Source organism: Poecilia mexicana, unplaced genomic scaffold (assembly GCF_051168715.1).
Source record: "Poecilia mexicana isolate PSO_F unplaced genomic scaffold, ASM5116871v1 scaffold_7, whole genome shotgun sequence".
In the NCBI taxonomy this organism is placed as follows: domain Eukaryota; kingdom Metazoa; phylum Chordata; class Actinopteri; order Cyprinodontiformes; family Poeciliidae; genus Poecilia; species Poecilia mexicana.
The window spans coordinates 2966144-2982830 of NW_028263376.1; the positions used below are offsets into that span (position 1 = coordinate 2966144).

General features: G+C 38.4%; 1 protein-coding gene and 1 pseudogene across 1 annotated transcript in view; both read left to right on the forward strand.

Annotated features, from left to right (window-relative positions):
- The window catches only part of LOC148158239 (general transcription factor II-I repeat domain-containing protein 2 pseudogene), a 29342-nt pseudogene extending 17672 nt beyond the window's left edge, over nt 1–11670 (forward strand).
- LOC106934148 (vitamin D3 receptor A) overlaps nt 1–16687 on the forward strand; it is a 147652-nt gene that overhangs the window by 26470 nt on the left and 104495 nt on the right. The window lies entirely within an intron of this gene.

Consider the following 16687-nt stretch of genomic DNA (forward strand, 5'->3'; position numbering starts at 1 on the left):
CTTTGTGCCAAAGTATGCAGTCCTGGAAATTCAGAATATCTTGTGCAACTTACCTTCAATCCTTTTTTATGGCATTTCTTCTTTAATTCCTCTGTGGGAAGTCCATCTATTTCAGAGGGAGAGACCCCTGTCTGAATCAGTGCTCTCCAGTACGCAGATCTGGACGGTCCCTGTCCTGGTCTTAGCCCATCCCTGTGCGGGCTACGGGATCCTTTCTGATGGTCATCCCTTCTTCGTGGCTCCTCCCAATTCCCCAGGGCTCCTAACTCCCCTATACGATTCTTGATGTCAGACATAGAAGCACCTGGATCGCCTAGCATCACGGTTAGCATTGCTGCTCGGTAATGGGGGGGGTGCAGTACGAATCAGCTGATCCCGCACGGCTTTTGGAACTGCTAAGCTTTGATATTGATCAGCCATGCCCACTACCAACGCATCTCTCACACACAATCGAGTCAAACGCTGTGTACATTCTCTTAGCGTGATCCAATTTCCAGTGATTTCTGGCCAGTCAGTAAATGCGGCGTATTGGTTTTGTATGGCGGCTGCCCATACCACAAACAATGATGCTGTTTCTGGCATTTGTCTTACCTCTTGGCGATAATTAGAATTTATTGCTCCCTCGGTAGACAATCCTGCAAAAGACATCCCATCAACTGCATCTATTTCCACTTGTGAGGCCCCTTCATCCAACATCCGTGCTAACCACAAATCTGTCGGCTCCCCATTCTGCTGCCGCAGTCTGCGCGTTAAATGTGACACTTCTTCTTGTGTGTAATCTTCTACAATGGTACGGTAAATGGGATCAGGCTGAGGAGCCGCTACCATGGCATACACTGGATTTCCCTGAGCGTCCACTACAAGCTGCCCCGCATTGTCCCTGCGCTGTTGCCGCACATCCGGTAGGTGTCGTTGTTCCTGCCTCCTGCGACGAACAGGTTTCAGGTCCAGCAGAGGGCGAAGGGGGGTGTTCGGTGTTCCCCCACAAGCATCTTCCCCCTCCTCCCGAATATAATCTGTCTCATCTCCCGAAATATTTCCATCCCATTTCTCTGGGTCCCATTCTGCAGTTAAACCAGCAACAAACGCACGAACATTTTTTGGCGAAGGTTGCCGGGGCTTCCTTCTAAGTTTCTGTTGCTTCTTCAGTGCAGCTACCTGAACCACAGTTCTCTCAGCTAACTCAGTCATTTGCTGTAACCGGTTATTCAACAGCTGCACATGTTGCTTATGTGACGATTCTGCGGCTAATGCATCTGCTAAGGCCTGTCTATCTTTCAACTGCTGCGCCTGCGCTTCTTTATTAATCTCTCGCTGCTTTTTCCAAGCGGCTGCGCAAGCCCACATACGCCTTTGCAATCCGGCAACAGGGCTTTTGGCCTCCACCTCAATGCTTTGCAAAACAGCTAACAACTCCATCGGCTCAGCTTCCCGCAGCGCATCTCCCCACGGCTCGGGTCGCCCCCCCCCCCCCCCCCCTCGCGCAAACACTGCGCTACATCCTGGTGAGGCTGATCCCAGCCAGGGATTATTTCAACTTTTTTCCCAACGTCATACTTACTCTTATTTTTATTCTTTCTCTTAAACATGTTAAACATATTTGCCGCAGTCCCCTTTAAAATCCTGTAATCGTGACGCCAAAATGTTTTATGAAATTTTAAATCAGGGTCGAAGGAGATCGGCGGCAATAACAAAACCAAACGCTGTTTCTGCTAGAATTAAATGTGCTCGATTTATTTCCCCACAGAATACAGCAAAATAACATGCATCAAACACTGTTACTGCTAGAACAAATATGCTCGATTTATTCCCCACAGAATACAGTACAAAACACTCTATGACTAAACACGTGATGCTCGATTCATTCAGGTTGTCAGCGCTTACCTCGTGAAACTTGGCCGGAGAGCCTTCGGCCTAGAGATAGAGCGGTAGCATCAACGTAGCTGGGCATTCGAACGCGATCCACAGCAGACTCTGACTCAAACCGCGGGCTTTTTCGTATTTTATCTCTTAAACAAAGGGATGCCTGCGTGCAAAGGGGGAATGGCCATTTCCATCCTTGCAGGCGAGCCATCCAATCAGAGGTAGCCGCTCTCTGACCATGAGCCAATCATGGGCTGAGAGCGTGAACCAGCAGACCAATCAGAGCCCAACCCAAGTCAACCAGAGCTAAGCACGCCCTGTTCACGTGATCCGTATGAGCACAATAATCTGAGCAGAATAAGTTTTATCAAACAAAGAAAGAAAAGATAATAAAAAGATAATAAAAAGAATAATGATTATAAAAGAACATAAAAGATAATAAAAAGATAATAAAAAGAGAAAAATACAAAATACCAGATCACATCTCAAAACGTGTTCATTATTAATTCCACGGGCCATCATCATTCCTATGTTATCCCAGTGTTTTTCTGGCTGCCTGCTTAGTGTTGGCTTCTCCTACCCGGACTCTCTCACACACATCCGCACGCACGCACGCACGCACGCACGCACGCACGCACGCACGCACGCACACCTGCCCTCCTCTCTGCATGAAACTCTGCCTCTATATGAACATTTCCACTCCTTACCGGGCAGCAGCAGCTAATCTGAACTCTTCATCAATCTTTTCCTGGTCACGTCTCTCTCATCATGCTCCTCCGACGATAATAAATCTGCTGAATTGCTAATTCTCCCTCCTCTTACTGAATCTTCTCCAGCGGCCAAAGTTTGTGTGGTAATTAACATATCGGTTAGTTTGACACATTTTTCTGAATGGGCTTATGTACTTTTTAGCTTTTGTTGTTGTAGTTTTTCTGACCCACCCCATCTTGTGTTCACTCACTTTTCTCAGACTCTGGTTAGCTGAAATGACACTTTTTATAACCTTGGAGGGGAGGACTGAGGGATTTCATTGGATAAGCCCAATGTCCATCAATAAAATCAACCAATGGGCTGTTGTGGTCATAAAAATTATATTTCATTTACTATTTTTTGTTGAATTATGACAATCCACATGTGCAGACTGATGCACATATGAACAGTCTGTGCATCAGTCTGGACTCCAGACGGTCAGTCCTCCCCTGGACAGAAGTTCAAACTGAAAGCAGCTTTTTCTTTTTTCTGTTCAATGGGGTGTGTTGCTCCAATTTACACGCCACTTCATATTTTTTACCTGCATTTGGCCAGTGGCGGGTGCTAATTTCCACCTCTGGTTTGATTTACTAAATTTGTTATTTCATTAATCGATTCATCACAATTAATCAGATTATTTAATTCCATTCAGAAAAGAAATTATTCTTCTGCTATATAAATGTGTGGCTTTGTTTTGATGTAATAAAATTTAACAGTAGTGTTTTCTCTTTACAGACATTCATTATTCCTTATTATTCCCCATAGTTACTAATAACACAAAAGATGGCAACAAACTAAAATTGATAGTAATCACTGCCTTTCACAAAATACTAAAAGCTTATTAAAGTGATTGTATGCCATATGCATGGGTGGTCTCTTTACATTTCGTTTGACATTTTGTGTGTTCGCTTGGGTTATTAATGCCTTTATGTGTCTGTATGTCAGTCAACATGTTTTTACTGTAATATGTGCTTAGCTACTGCCTGTGAATTGGTACTAACAGTTGAATTGCATGTTTTTATGTGAGGTCGGACGGAGAACACGTAAGCAAAAATGGGGTTACCAGGCAGCAAATATAGTTTGGTTAAGGTTTGATTTGAAGCTGCCCTGAATTGTAAGACTTGGTGAAATGCAGTATGTTTTGTTTTGTGTGTTGTTAGTGGCCATGTGGCTGAAGTTGCATAGAAAGGAAACAAGCCGTCATCATTCATAATTGCTTACCGCCTAGAGCTGCTGTTGGGCGTCGTCATCTGCACTGATTTTTTCCCTTTTTCTTTCCCTGACATACAAAGGTGGGAAAACAATGACTCTTCTCTCCCTTCTTAAAGATGTTTTATGAGTGACTCAACACTTGCATTCATAGTTGTATTGCTTTATTTAAAATGAAAATACCCAATTCAAAGTATCATTGAGTAAAACTGTCTGGGAGAAATGGTCAAACTAAGTTTACACTGCTTTAATAAAGCTTTCATGTCCCTTGAATTTGGTCATTTTTTTCCATGTTAAAACCACAAATCTCAATGTGTTTTATTGTGATTATATGTGATAGACAAACGCATAGTAGTGCACAATTGTGAAGGAACTCCTTTCAGACAGAAATGTGAAAAGACTGGGGCACATTTGTATTCAGCGCACCTTTCTTTACCACCGTTGATGCTGTTACAGATGCAAGTCTTTTGGAGGTATGTCTGAGATGTTTGAAGCTTGGGCTACTGTTTTATAACATAATCCTGCTTTCATGTTCTGTGGCCTGTTCTCTAATGTTCTCAAACAAACTTGTGGAAATTTCCCTGAACATCTGGATTTGGACGTAGACTAAACTGGAGACAGGTGGAGTATAGGAGGCTGAATACAAATGCACACATGTTGATTTATATATCTAAATGTTTAAAGTCATGCATCATTTTCCTCTTACTTCAGTTTAGTGATGCAGATCACACCTCTTTATGTGACTGGTATTGCGTTACATATGGGACTGTTTTTCAGGAGCAGTTTTTGTGTTAGTGGGGCTATGATGTCTGTGACACACAGCCACATCCATACAGTTACTTCAAAAAGAAGCAATAAATAGTTGTTGTACTATCATGATAGTACAACAAAATATTGAGATAAAACTTGAGGTCCATATTGTCCACCTATCATTAGGGTGATGGCAATGAGCCCTTCCAACCTCAAAGACTTGAAACTCATCACCATATCAGTAGAGACATGCAGTGAATTCATAAAAAGGGTATAACTGACCTTCAACATAGCAATGTTGTTAAAGTACACATAATAATAATAATAATATAATAATATTGTTTTTTTCTTTTCTTTTTTGACAAATGTTGGCAAATGTACATCACATTTTCCTTTGGGGGAGTTGCCTGAATATTTTCCTATCACAGACCTCTTGGATGAATGGAAAATATTTCAATAGCTTAATCTACTGAGTATATAAACAATTTTGGATCTAAAAATATTTTCAGTATTTACAAAGATGAAAAAAGTAATACATTTCTTTCTCTTCTTCACGTCTGACGAGCTACAATCCTGAGGAACAATTTTTTAAAAATTAATTTACGTAAAATCTCCCCCCAAAGTCTTGAGGTATTAAACATAATGTTGCAACAAATGATTTCACACATTTCCAAGGCCTTTTTTTTTTAGCTAGCTGTAATTGGAAGCAGTCCTCAGTAAAACACAGGTCAGTGGGTTGAACTGGCATGAATGACAAAAACTCCATTTTGGAGGGAAAAAAACATACTCACAAAACCATGTTGGAAACTTGAAAATAACTTTGAAATAGATTTTTATATGCAGCAGATATCGAGTATTTGTATAGTGCTATTGTGCAATTTTGTTTTTGCACAGTTGAGCTGAAATGTAGCAGTGACCTTGAGATTGATAGCATTTAAGGGCTTTTCCACATTTGTATTGGGTGAACTGTGTAAAGTCCGGTGCCCTTTGATTATGCATAGTTCTGAGTGCAGCGGGGCAATAATATTCAACAAGCACCAAAAGCAACAAATGTGTTTTTCTTTCTTCCTGTTGTGGTCTAATGTGGAATGCTTCGAACTGTTTATGCTAAGCTGCTAGACCTCAGATCATCTGAACATGCTTTTCACTCACAGAAAAGGAAACAAACAGCTTTACTTCTGTCATATTTGTCCTTCTTAGTTACAAAAGAATAATCTTAAAGCTTATAAGACATAAAACTGTTATTTACAAAGCATAAACATCAATCTATCCAGTGTGTCTATCACACAGACTTTACTGCACCAGGTACTACAAGCCAATCAGAGTTGGGCGTACCAGGGAGGTAAGCTAAATTAATTCCCTCAAAACAGGAAACAAATCTGTGTGTACCTATGTGAGGGAAACTGTGTTTTTGAAAACATTGTTCACGCATTTTAACTGCAAACACTACTTGTTTGTAAAATGTTATATTTAGGACTTTGTGCTTTTTGTGTCATTTTGGGATTTGTCATAAAGTTGCATACTTTAGTTGTTCTCTATAGAGTTTAGTTCCTGTTGTTTCCTTTTTAGACTTTGACCCCTTTAGGACTTTTCTTTGATTTTTGCCTGGCTTTACATCAGATTCCCAGATGGTTAAATTCTGTCTCAGTCTGCAGCTGAGTCAGCACAAAAATCTGTTAGTATGAGATGGGGTGAAGACTGGATTTTGTGAGTCTGTGAAGGGAACTGACCGGAATCAGCATCAGTTGCAGTCAAAGAAACGTGTTTGAATTTTTTGACCCTGATCTGAACTGGTTGAGTAGCGTGAACTAATCTCTGACCAAACTCAAATGCAAGTTACCAACAGCTAACAAGAGGCTGGTTTAAATCAAGACTCTTAAACAGGCAGAGCGTCAAGTGTAAGGCATCCTCCATGATGTCAGAGACTCGTAGTAATTCTACCAGTAGCCCCGAAGTTGAACATAACCAAGTAGATTGACCTTCACTACACAAATTGTAGTTTGAGGACAAGTATTTCTACACTGTCAAACTCATAAAGGTCGGTGCTTTTTCATAAGTTTACCCACAGTGCACAGCAACAGGAGGGGAGGGGAGTATATGTGGAGCATTGAGATACTGTGCTACCTCCATGCAGCTCGCTGAAACACCTGTCACTTCAAAAAGACCTCAAAGTGTGGAAACATTTTTTACAGTTTTAACGCTATGCATTTTTTAAAAGATTTACCTTTTGATACCAAAAACTGTCCATTCCTACCCCAGTCAAAGTGTTGACCTGACCTTCAGATTAATTATGATTTAGTATCACCTGCATCTGTCAGAGTACAGTTCTCAGAGTTGGACTTCCCAGGAAACATCCCAGGACTCGAGTAGATCTGCTGTGAGAAAGCTGACATAGAATAGGGCTGGGCGATATATATCCTGACAATCAGGAGAGTTTTTAAATCAATAAATGTTATCAATACAATAAATACCCACCCCTAAAACGGAATCATGGCTATTCATGCTGTGCTAATGGCTGGGTATATAATGCACATAAAGAATGGTTTTTGTTTGTTGGAGAAATGTTTTCAAATACCCCACAAAGGCACTCAATATTCTGCTAAACAGCAACACTTAGTTATATTTTTTGAAGTTGAATTATATGTGGAATTCTTTGGCTATATGTTGTTTACTTTTTCATTTACTTCATGGAAAAAATGGAATTTAGTTACCATGTTTTGATGGTTGCTGAAAATTTCAGTCAGAAAATCCAATCAGATGTTCTCTTTTAAGAAGATAAAAAGCAGCAACAGTGAGGAGAGAAGATAGCTCCACATCTTATCGGCTTATAAATAAGTTTTAAATGAGTTCAGATCAATTCACAACTTTGCACTTTCCCAGTAGCCTCAGAGTGGCTCTAACAGCAAACAGCAGATGGTATTTGTCAACTGTGAGGCCAGGCAAATGCAGCTGATGTTGGTTTCAGGTTATCTGGAAGCAGAGGGGTAACATTCTCGCATTTGAAACAGAATTTTGTGAATTTTCTTTCCCTCCAGTCTCAATCTTTTTTTGATAAAAAAAAATGCCTTGTAATGTTTTTAATTTTATTCCTGCCTGTTGTGAGCATGACTATAAAGTTAGGTATGCAGCCTCATTCTGATTAACATACTTCCATTTGATTCCATGGTATCGTCTGCAAAGACAGGGCTGCTGAAAACAAAGGAAAGCGGTTTTGTTTTGCAAGGATTTATAGTTGTTTACCCATATAAAACAAGCAACCAACTCAACAGCCGCAACAATTTAAACGGGGGACATGATTTATGTCCCTTCAGACTCTCATCTTCTCCCATGCGCTGTCAGTTGGCTGCGGTTTTGCCGTTTTGCGCATGTATTTATTTCTCAGACGACCTCATGTCTGGCGGAATAGAGTGGAAGATTTCAGCCTCCTTTGTAATTTGCACATTTTGTTTTGTTTTATCTTCTGTTCATTCATGCAGATTTGCAGAAGTGAAACAAAGCGGGAAGGCAGAGAAAGGCGACGTCCGAGCCGGTGAACGCTTCTCACCGCCCTCCCTCCCTCCGGCCCACTTGTTTACAGTTTTACTGGTCATAAAACGGTCGAAAGCTGTCACTCAGAATCCAGTCTGCTTTTGCATGCAGCAAATCAGACCGCCTCTTTGAAATACAGCCATCACAGTTTGACAGACGTGCTCCTAAACGTCTCTCCAAACACTAGCTGCGAAGATCTTTTCTTTTTTTAATAATTTTTATTGAACAGCTCTGTTTTAAGTGATACGTTTGTAAAGCAACAGAGACTGTGTTAATCTGCTTTGATTTAGTTTTTCTTCTCACAATAAAAAGAATCCAGAAACAGATTTGGGGTTTCTCTGAGTCCATCAGAAACTCCTCACAGCCAATTAGAGAGGAGATGGCTATCCTCTTGTGTGTGTTTTGGCTTCTGGCTGCCTCACACAATCCCTACAATGATTGTTTCAGCTCTGACTCTAAATAAAAGCTCAGGAAACATTTGAAATTGATGCTGTCTTCTCACCAGCAGCAAGCTGTGTACGCATTGCTGAACTACTGCGTCATAGTTGCATGAGTGTATTCATACTGCTGACCCTTCTTTTGGGGCCCTGCTGTAGTTCCTCTACTGCCTGCACAGTCTTTTTTTTTCTTTTTCTTTTAACAGAGTAGTGGTTTCTCAATCCGTAGCTGAAATGACTGGAAAAGTAAAGATTAGAAAGTACAAGAAATGAAGAAGTTTGTCTTTGAAATCTAGTTCAAACCACCTTAATGTTGCTTTAATGTCAGATTTCTGTACATTATTTTAACCAAACATTCTGCAGATGCATCAGTCAGGCTTGATTAAGGCAGATTTAAAAATTTAGTATAACCTGCTCATTTCAATTTTAAGCTACATAAATTTATCAATTTTAAACCATGTTAACACATCAACAAGCAACAACTGTGCTGCGGATTTTGTAATAGTTTTTAAATCCAACAGAAAAGAAAGGAATTACAAGATTATCCCATTTATGCATCAACCCATAACTCCCTTCAAATCAAGTTTTATTTAAATTATCAGTAGAACATGATGTTTTTGATGTGTATGGAATGAAAACATTGAAAAAGTTGTTGGCTTGCATGCATTTTTTTCTCCTGTTTTCATTAGTTTCTGTTTATTTCACTTTTCTGTTTAATTTTACATCGTTTGCAAACTATTTGTTTATTTAGCTAAAACAAAGTTAATGTGGATGGTTTGTTGGTAAAATGTTTGAATTTAGCATTCTGGCTTTGAATCTCTACAGTAAATTCTGAATTGGAAAGTTTTCTATTTCATGGAAATGCACACTGTGACTTTTAGCCCCCCAACCTACACAGACACACATACTTTGTTACAAGTGATTTGATTAACTTTCTTTACTCTAGTCATCATCTGAACTTTACAACAAAAAAAAAAGATTCTATAACTTGAATATCTGTTTCAAAATATGACAAAATGACCATATTTTACTGGCATTGATTTTGTGATCAACAGCCAAAAAATGTTTTAATATTTATTATTTTCACATCCCTCCTCTGGCGTTGAGCTGTACCCAGCCATTTACTTATTAATTAATAATTCATAATTCTCAACAGATTCTGTTTGCAATAAAGTTGAGCAAAAAAAATATTTTTTATCACTCAGTCATCTTCAATTATCAGGTTTTATTAGTGTGGCACGACTGATATTTTATTTCATTTTTCAATATCTCAAATTAGAATGTTTAAGAGCAAACATTAACCTGTTTTCCATGTAAATTTTATATTTTTTGTAAAATATAAAAGTTCTATTGAATTATTTATTCACCACCATTGTAAAGTTACTTTATGTTATGCTAATTTTAACTTATTCTATTTCAAAAGTCCAAATTCAGCTGAGCTGTAGCAGAAGTTCATAAACTTCTGTTTGAATCACTGACACTAGAGAACAAAATGAGCATTTCCTGTGGCTCCTCCTTCATCGGCCGGTCATATGTCTATATGATTTGAATTTAGCATTCTGGCTTTTAGATGTTTCCTCCACCAATGTTTCTATTTTCCTCCAGCTTTTGAAATCTAATTTTAATCAAACGCTATAACGTCCCTTAAATCAGTTCTGGTTTGACCCAGACAGATTTGTTTGTCAGTCCCGTGGGTTCTGGGAATCGAAGGCAAGCGCGCCGTACCGACTGTTGGTGTCTCCGTTGTCATTGGAGATTAGCAGTGTTTTTAGGTACGGGATGTGCCGGAGTGGTTAACTAGTTGAGAGGAAAGTAGAACGCAAGCAATGGAGGGATGGAGTGAGATGAGTCATTTTCTCTGTCAGACACTGTTGTTTTCCACTAAGCCCTGTTATTTTCACTTGTAAGTGGATGCCAGGTAGTGGGTGGAAAAAGCTTTTTTTTTTTTTTTTTTTTTTTTTTTTTTTTCAGATTTTGTGTAATTTTATAAAGGGGCAGAGTGTGGTTTAAGTTTAAGCTTTTCCATATACTTGTCCCAATGTAACCTCGTGCTCGCTCTTTATATAGATCTGAGTGTGTACTGCGAAGTAACTCCAGCTTTAGATCTGGATTAGTAGTTTATGTTGAAGGCTTCTTCACTAATGTCTTAATTTGTGAGGAATCTTTGAGTCAGTTTTAATTTAATATGTATATATGTGTAATTTTGTCCTAATTGCTCAAGTCAATATTTCACTATATACTTTTTAGGTGATTGTCTAAAAATAAAAAGAGTAATTTCTCAGTTATAGCTGATAATTTGTAATTTGAAAACACATAACTTCCTATTAGGATATTTTAAACACCAATCATATCTCATTACACATTAATACGCTCAGTGTGAACCATCTAGCACTACAACAAAAGCTAATATTTACAGTCTTCCTTACTTCTGCTCCTTGGGGTAAGCCAATCAGCACAAGGGAAAATAAATGGCACTCTGTGATTGGCTGCTTTGCAAAGACCATCCAATAGTATGTCAAATAGCATCGCATCTAGGTATTGCAGCTTCCTCAGCTGCATTTTCTTTCAAATATTTTAGATGAGTGCTATGATGAACGGTTTTTCCAAGAATAATTAGAAGTTTTATACAGAAAAATGAGCAAATACTGAATTGTGAATGGGCGGGGCTTCATTGCACATTGTTGTTTTGTAGCAAAATTACTAGTTAGATTTTACATGTATGGAAATAAATTGTGAGGATAAATAAGAATAAAAATTTTTGCACACAATTCTGATTTAATGTAACTGCATATTTCTGAACATTTATAATGACAGCCTATTTCCATTGTCATAGGTTTGATCCCTCTAGAGCACATGTGTCAAACTCAAGGCCCGCGGGCCACATGTGGCCCGCCATGTCATTTTATGTGGCCCCTGCAGCATTTTATAGGCAAACATTGACTTACAATAGGTTTTGAGCACGAATTGACTACAAACTACATCTCCCACAATGCATTCCGATTGTTACCAGCCAACATTACGGCTTCTCGCCACTAGAGAGCAGCAGAGTCACCTCAAGCTGCTTATTGATTTTCCCAGCTAATAAAACTGAGACATCGACAAGCTAACATCAAAACGTCCAAGAAAAGAAAAATCGATTTACAATTAAGACTGTGAATGAAGATGTGTGTGAGTTGGTGTCAGGGCGGCAGGTCGCGCTAGACGTTATCTTGACCGACAACATAAAAAAAAAAAATCGATCCTGTACTATTTTATCCGTGAAATTACAATCATATTAACATCAACTATTTAGTCGCATTTTATGCGGTTTAGTTAATATTCACCGTGAATCCAGATCCCATCACAAATTAAGCAGATAAATGTATCTACATTTTTCTCATAGTGACAAAAACCACCCCAATAACTTTTAATGAATTAAATTGAGCGACTTCACTTAAATTAGCATCACTTCACCCGCTGGGGTCTGAACGCACTTCCTCCTGGTCCCCATCTGCAGAAAAATCTGCGCTAATTCATCAGTCAGTTGAATCTGTCTGATCCAAACAGATCAACTGAACTCTGTTCAGTGTTTTACCCTGTGAGGTCCGGTGTGCTCTTTTACCAGGATATTTATTTATTTATTTATTTTTTTTTTGCGTGGTTTCGCTTCTCCCAAACGGACAGATGTTACGTCTGCAGCTCCTCCGGAGCGCCGCTCTCCTGGGTAACGTGAACCCAGAAGGCTCCATTTGTTAAATCCGCTGGATGAGTTTCTCCCAGCGGTTTCTAAGTCTTCGCAGTGGCGGAGCCTCGTCCGCAATGGTTGAGCAGCGGACTGCGCATGTTACAGTCTAATTAACTTTTGCATCGTCATTTATTTCCTCCAGATTAACTACCGGCTCCTCAAATGGATAAACACAACGTTGCATTCTCTTTAGTTTTCTCTGGTCTGTAATGGAGACTTGAATTTAACCAAAGGTTTGTAATGCGCTTCCTAACCATTTTTTATTTGTAAGTATTGATTTTATTTTTTAGCCAAGCCTCTGTCTCTGCTAATGACATCTTCAATACATTTTTTGATCCCAGGCTTAGTTTATGGACTGAACAGACAGAAACAGTTACCATTATACATTTTGACTGTTGATTTTATTTTTGAACCATTTTTTTATTGTAAAGTGTTGATTTTATTTTTGAACCATTTTTTTAATTGTAAAGTGTTGATTTTATTTTTGAACCCTTATTTATTTTGAGGTGTTGATTTTATTTTTGAACCCTTATTTGTTTTGAAGTGTTGATTTTATTTTTTTAACCCTTATTTATTTTGAAGTGTTGATTGTCTGAAAGACCTTACACATGAATTGACCCATATGGGGTTTGAACTGCTGACCTCAGCATTACCAGCACGGTGCTCTAACCTGCTGAGCTAACTCACCTACCTTACAAACTGTTGAATTTCCATGGATTTAAGAAGAACTTACATGATCTTACCACAATGGAGATTTGATAAAAGTGCTTATATTCCAATGTTTTTCAATACAACATACATAATATTTTATTTTCCAGGGATTTTTTATTTTGAAGTGTTGATATTATTTTTGAACCATTTTTAATTTTCAAGTGATTGTATTTCAGAGATATTTTTTTATTTAATGTCTTAATTTTATTTTTGAACCATCTTTTATTTGTAAGTATTGATTTTATTTTTTAGCCATTTAGCCAAGTCGCTGTAGAACCATTTGTCTCTGCTAATGACATCTTTAATACATTTCTTTGATCCCAGGCTTAGTTTATGGACTGTAATGTGAAATTAGGCATAAGTATAAGTCTGACAGTTTGTTCACCAAGTTACTGTGCTCTCTGAGCGGATCTGTGGTGTAAGTATTTGACATTGTTCCATGCCCATCGTTGACGTTAGTCTCTAACAAAATGTGGATCATCTACCAGGAACACTGCAAAGAGCATGAGTTTCTGTAGTGTAGTGGTTATCACGTTAGCTTTACACGCAAAAGGTTTCTGGTTCGAAACCAGACAGAAACAGATTTTGCATGTTCTATTCATCACAGGTGTTTACTAAAGCTCAACAAGGGTTCTGTGGTGTCATGGTCTGTACTCAGAATCCAGGCATCTGAGTGCAAACCTCAGTTGAAATTTTCATGTGTTGCATCTCACATCATCAGCTCTGGAATCTCAAACTGAAACAAACAAGAGAAGTTCAGTTCCTGTAGTGTAGTGGTTATCATGTTTGCTTTACACACTAAAGGTCTCTGGTTCGAAACCAGACAGAAACGGTTTTTGTAGGTTATGCATCTCTTGGGGTGCAGCGAAGACAACAAGAGCCTTCCTCTTTTGTGATGGTTCATTTGCCAATCAACTTCAATGTAGGCTTCTTTGAAATCGAAGCTACTTTACTTCAATTACCAATTGGCAGTTCTATGGCGTAATGCACATGTGTCAAACTAAAGGCCCGCCGGCCACATGCCCCAGCATTTTATAGGCCAATGATTGACTTAAAATAGGTTTTGAGCACAAATTGACTACAAACTACATTTCAACCAAAGGTTTGCAATGCGCTTCCTAACCAGACGCTCCAAAGCGTCCGGTCCATAACTCTTCAACACGCCGTCAGCTCCCGGTCAGAAAGACGCAGCATTTAGTTCAGAGACCATGAGATGATATTCAGAAAGGATTTTGTAAATTAATAGATTTCAGTTGCCTCTGAGACTAAATCTTTGCATAAAGTCTATAATGTCTGCCCATGTGACTTGTTTTTATTATTTGCTTGCTTACCTTTAAACACTGATTTAAATATTGTAATTTTTAAACTGAGCAGTAATTTTACATCCATGAAAACTCAAATGTAATATTTAAAACTTCAATACATAAAATCAGTTATTTAACAATATGAGGTGTTTAATTTATTTTTAACATTGTATTTTTATACATTTATGCTAGAGGTGCCCAAGTCTAGTTTTCCAGAGCTACCATCTGCAGCTTTAGATGGATTCCTTCTCTAACACACCTGGACCATTGACTCATTATAAGCCTCTACAGAACTGAATGAGGGAAGTCAACCGTCTGTCTGGAGTGTGTTTTAGCAGGGATGCACTCCTGATTTGTACCGTCAATGTGGCCCATTGAGGGTGGCCCATTGAGGGTGGCCAATATGCTGAAGTGGCCCTCGGTGAAATTGAGTTTGACACCCCTGCTCTAGAGTTTAAAAAAACTCCCAGATGGTGAAGAGGCACAACATCTACTACTCAGCTTAACAATGGTCACTTTCGACCACTTCTCTGTTGGTGTTTGTCGAGCTGCCCATTTAAATCCGTTTCCTGCCACAAAACAACAGTAATAGCCATGTGGTATTTAATAGGGACTTCCTGGTGTTCTGTGCTGAAAATACAGCCACCAGTACTCCTAGTTGTGAACGGGCATCAGGGACCAGTTGGTGCTCCTCATCTGTTCATGTGTGAATCCAGATCTGATTCTCCTGACTTTCTCTGGTGCTTTATGAGCGAAAGCTGCTCAGGTCTAAAGTTAGATTTGAAGGCCCTTCTTTCAGGAGCCAGTTGGCTGCCTACTGAGGTGGCAGTGAGCGTTTCTTCTTACATGGAAGCTATTGCCTGGCTGCTGCAAAGTGCCCTCTTCTTTTCTGTGCTGATTCTGAGCCAGCCTTTCTCTACAGAAGCCTTTGTAGGGAGAAGTTATTATTTTTTTTCTATAATCAGTGGTATTGTGTATCCAGATACACAGCTGGACCTTTAGTTTTTAGTATGTACAAAGCTCACAGTTGTTAACACGACTGCCTGGTGAACTAGTATTGTATTTTGCCCATTAATATCCATAAAAGTGGATAGTAATGAGTTGTTTTTGTTGTTTCAAATTATTTATGGACATTTAACACCTTTTATTGCATAATCTTTTAAAACCTATTCCTTTTGTCAGGATATACACAAGTTTGTACAGGTGATTAAAATCCTTGAAAATGCTTGAATTTCAATTGGGTGTTTTTAAGGTTTGGAAAGTTCTTGATTTCTGCATGAATTCCTTGAAAGTGCTTGATATTCAAACTGCACAGTTTTGCAGTAAAGTACAATCTGACAGTTGCTTAAAACCCTAAATTTGGAAAATGTTATTTATAGTTGTATATTTTAATACACCAAATAAAAAAAATGATTTTCTTCCCTCACCGTCTGGAGTTAAATTAGACTAAATGTTTCTTGTTTTAGGTCAGTTAGACTTACCAACTTTTTGTCTATTCGCAAAATCCAGAAAATCTTAATGAGAAGGAAGGTAATTTATCTTAACGTGATTTGTTTAGATTGTTTCAAAGTAATTCATATTTATTATTACTAATGGCTCAGGAACTCATTGATCATTTTATAAGTTATACTTTATACAACTTTATTGAAATTGGGGAATTGTTTTCATTAAATTACTTGAGAGAAACACTTCAGAACATGACATTTTTTAGTTTACCTTGTCCCTGCTCTAGATTGCAGAATACTTCCACAAAAATATTAATAACCATGATAGTGAATAACTGTGAACTAAAACTGTCTTTATTTAACTTAATTTTTAATATTTAGTAGGGATGCTCCGATCAGGTCTGTCAAAATAAAAAAAATATCTGGTAATAAATTCACATAATTTAGACATAAAACATGCAAAATACTTGCAGGCACAATACAGCAGCTATTCAGTCAAAAGGACAACTGAAAAACCTGCAATCAGTAAAATAATATTTAATAGTAAGGCTCTCAGTACCATAAATTATACATGAGTCAAATAAATCTGCCTATATCAAATAATGTCAAATAAAAAAGGAAACATTCATTCAAAGTCAAATGCAGGCTGCATCAAAATAAACAGTCCTTCCTGATAGCATGGCTAGCTGATTAATGCTGGTTCTGATTAGTTGTTTCTGACTGAGCGAAGTAATTCTGCAGAACACAGGAGGAGGCAGAAGAGATTGATTATTTTTTTTCCAGAGATTATCTATCTTGTGTTAGGACAGTGAAAGTTTTAATGCATATCTAAAATCTTGTCCTTTTAAGTTATGTGCTGCAGCTTTAAGCAGAAGTTCGGTGTGAGAGTTCACTCCAGGTGGAGAAGAAACGGCGCTCCGTCTGTGAAATATTACTACCAGTAGCGCGTAGCGGCGGTTCAACAAC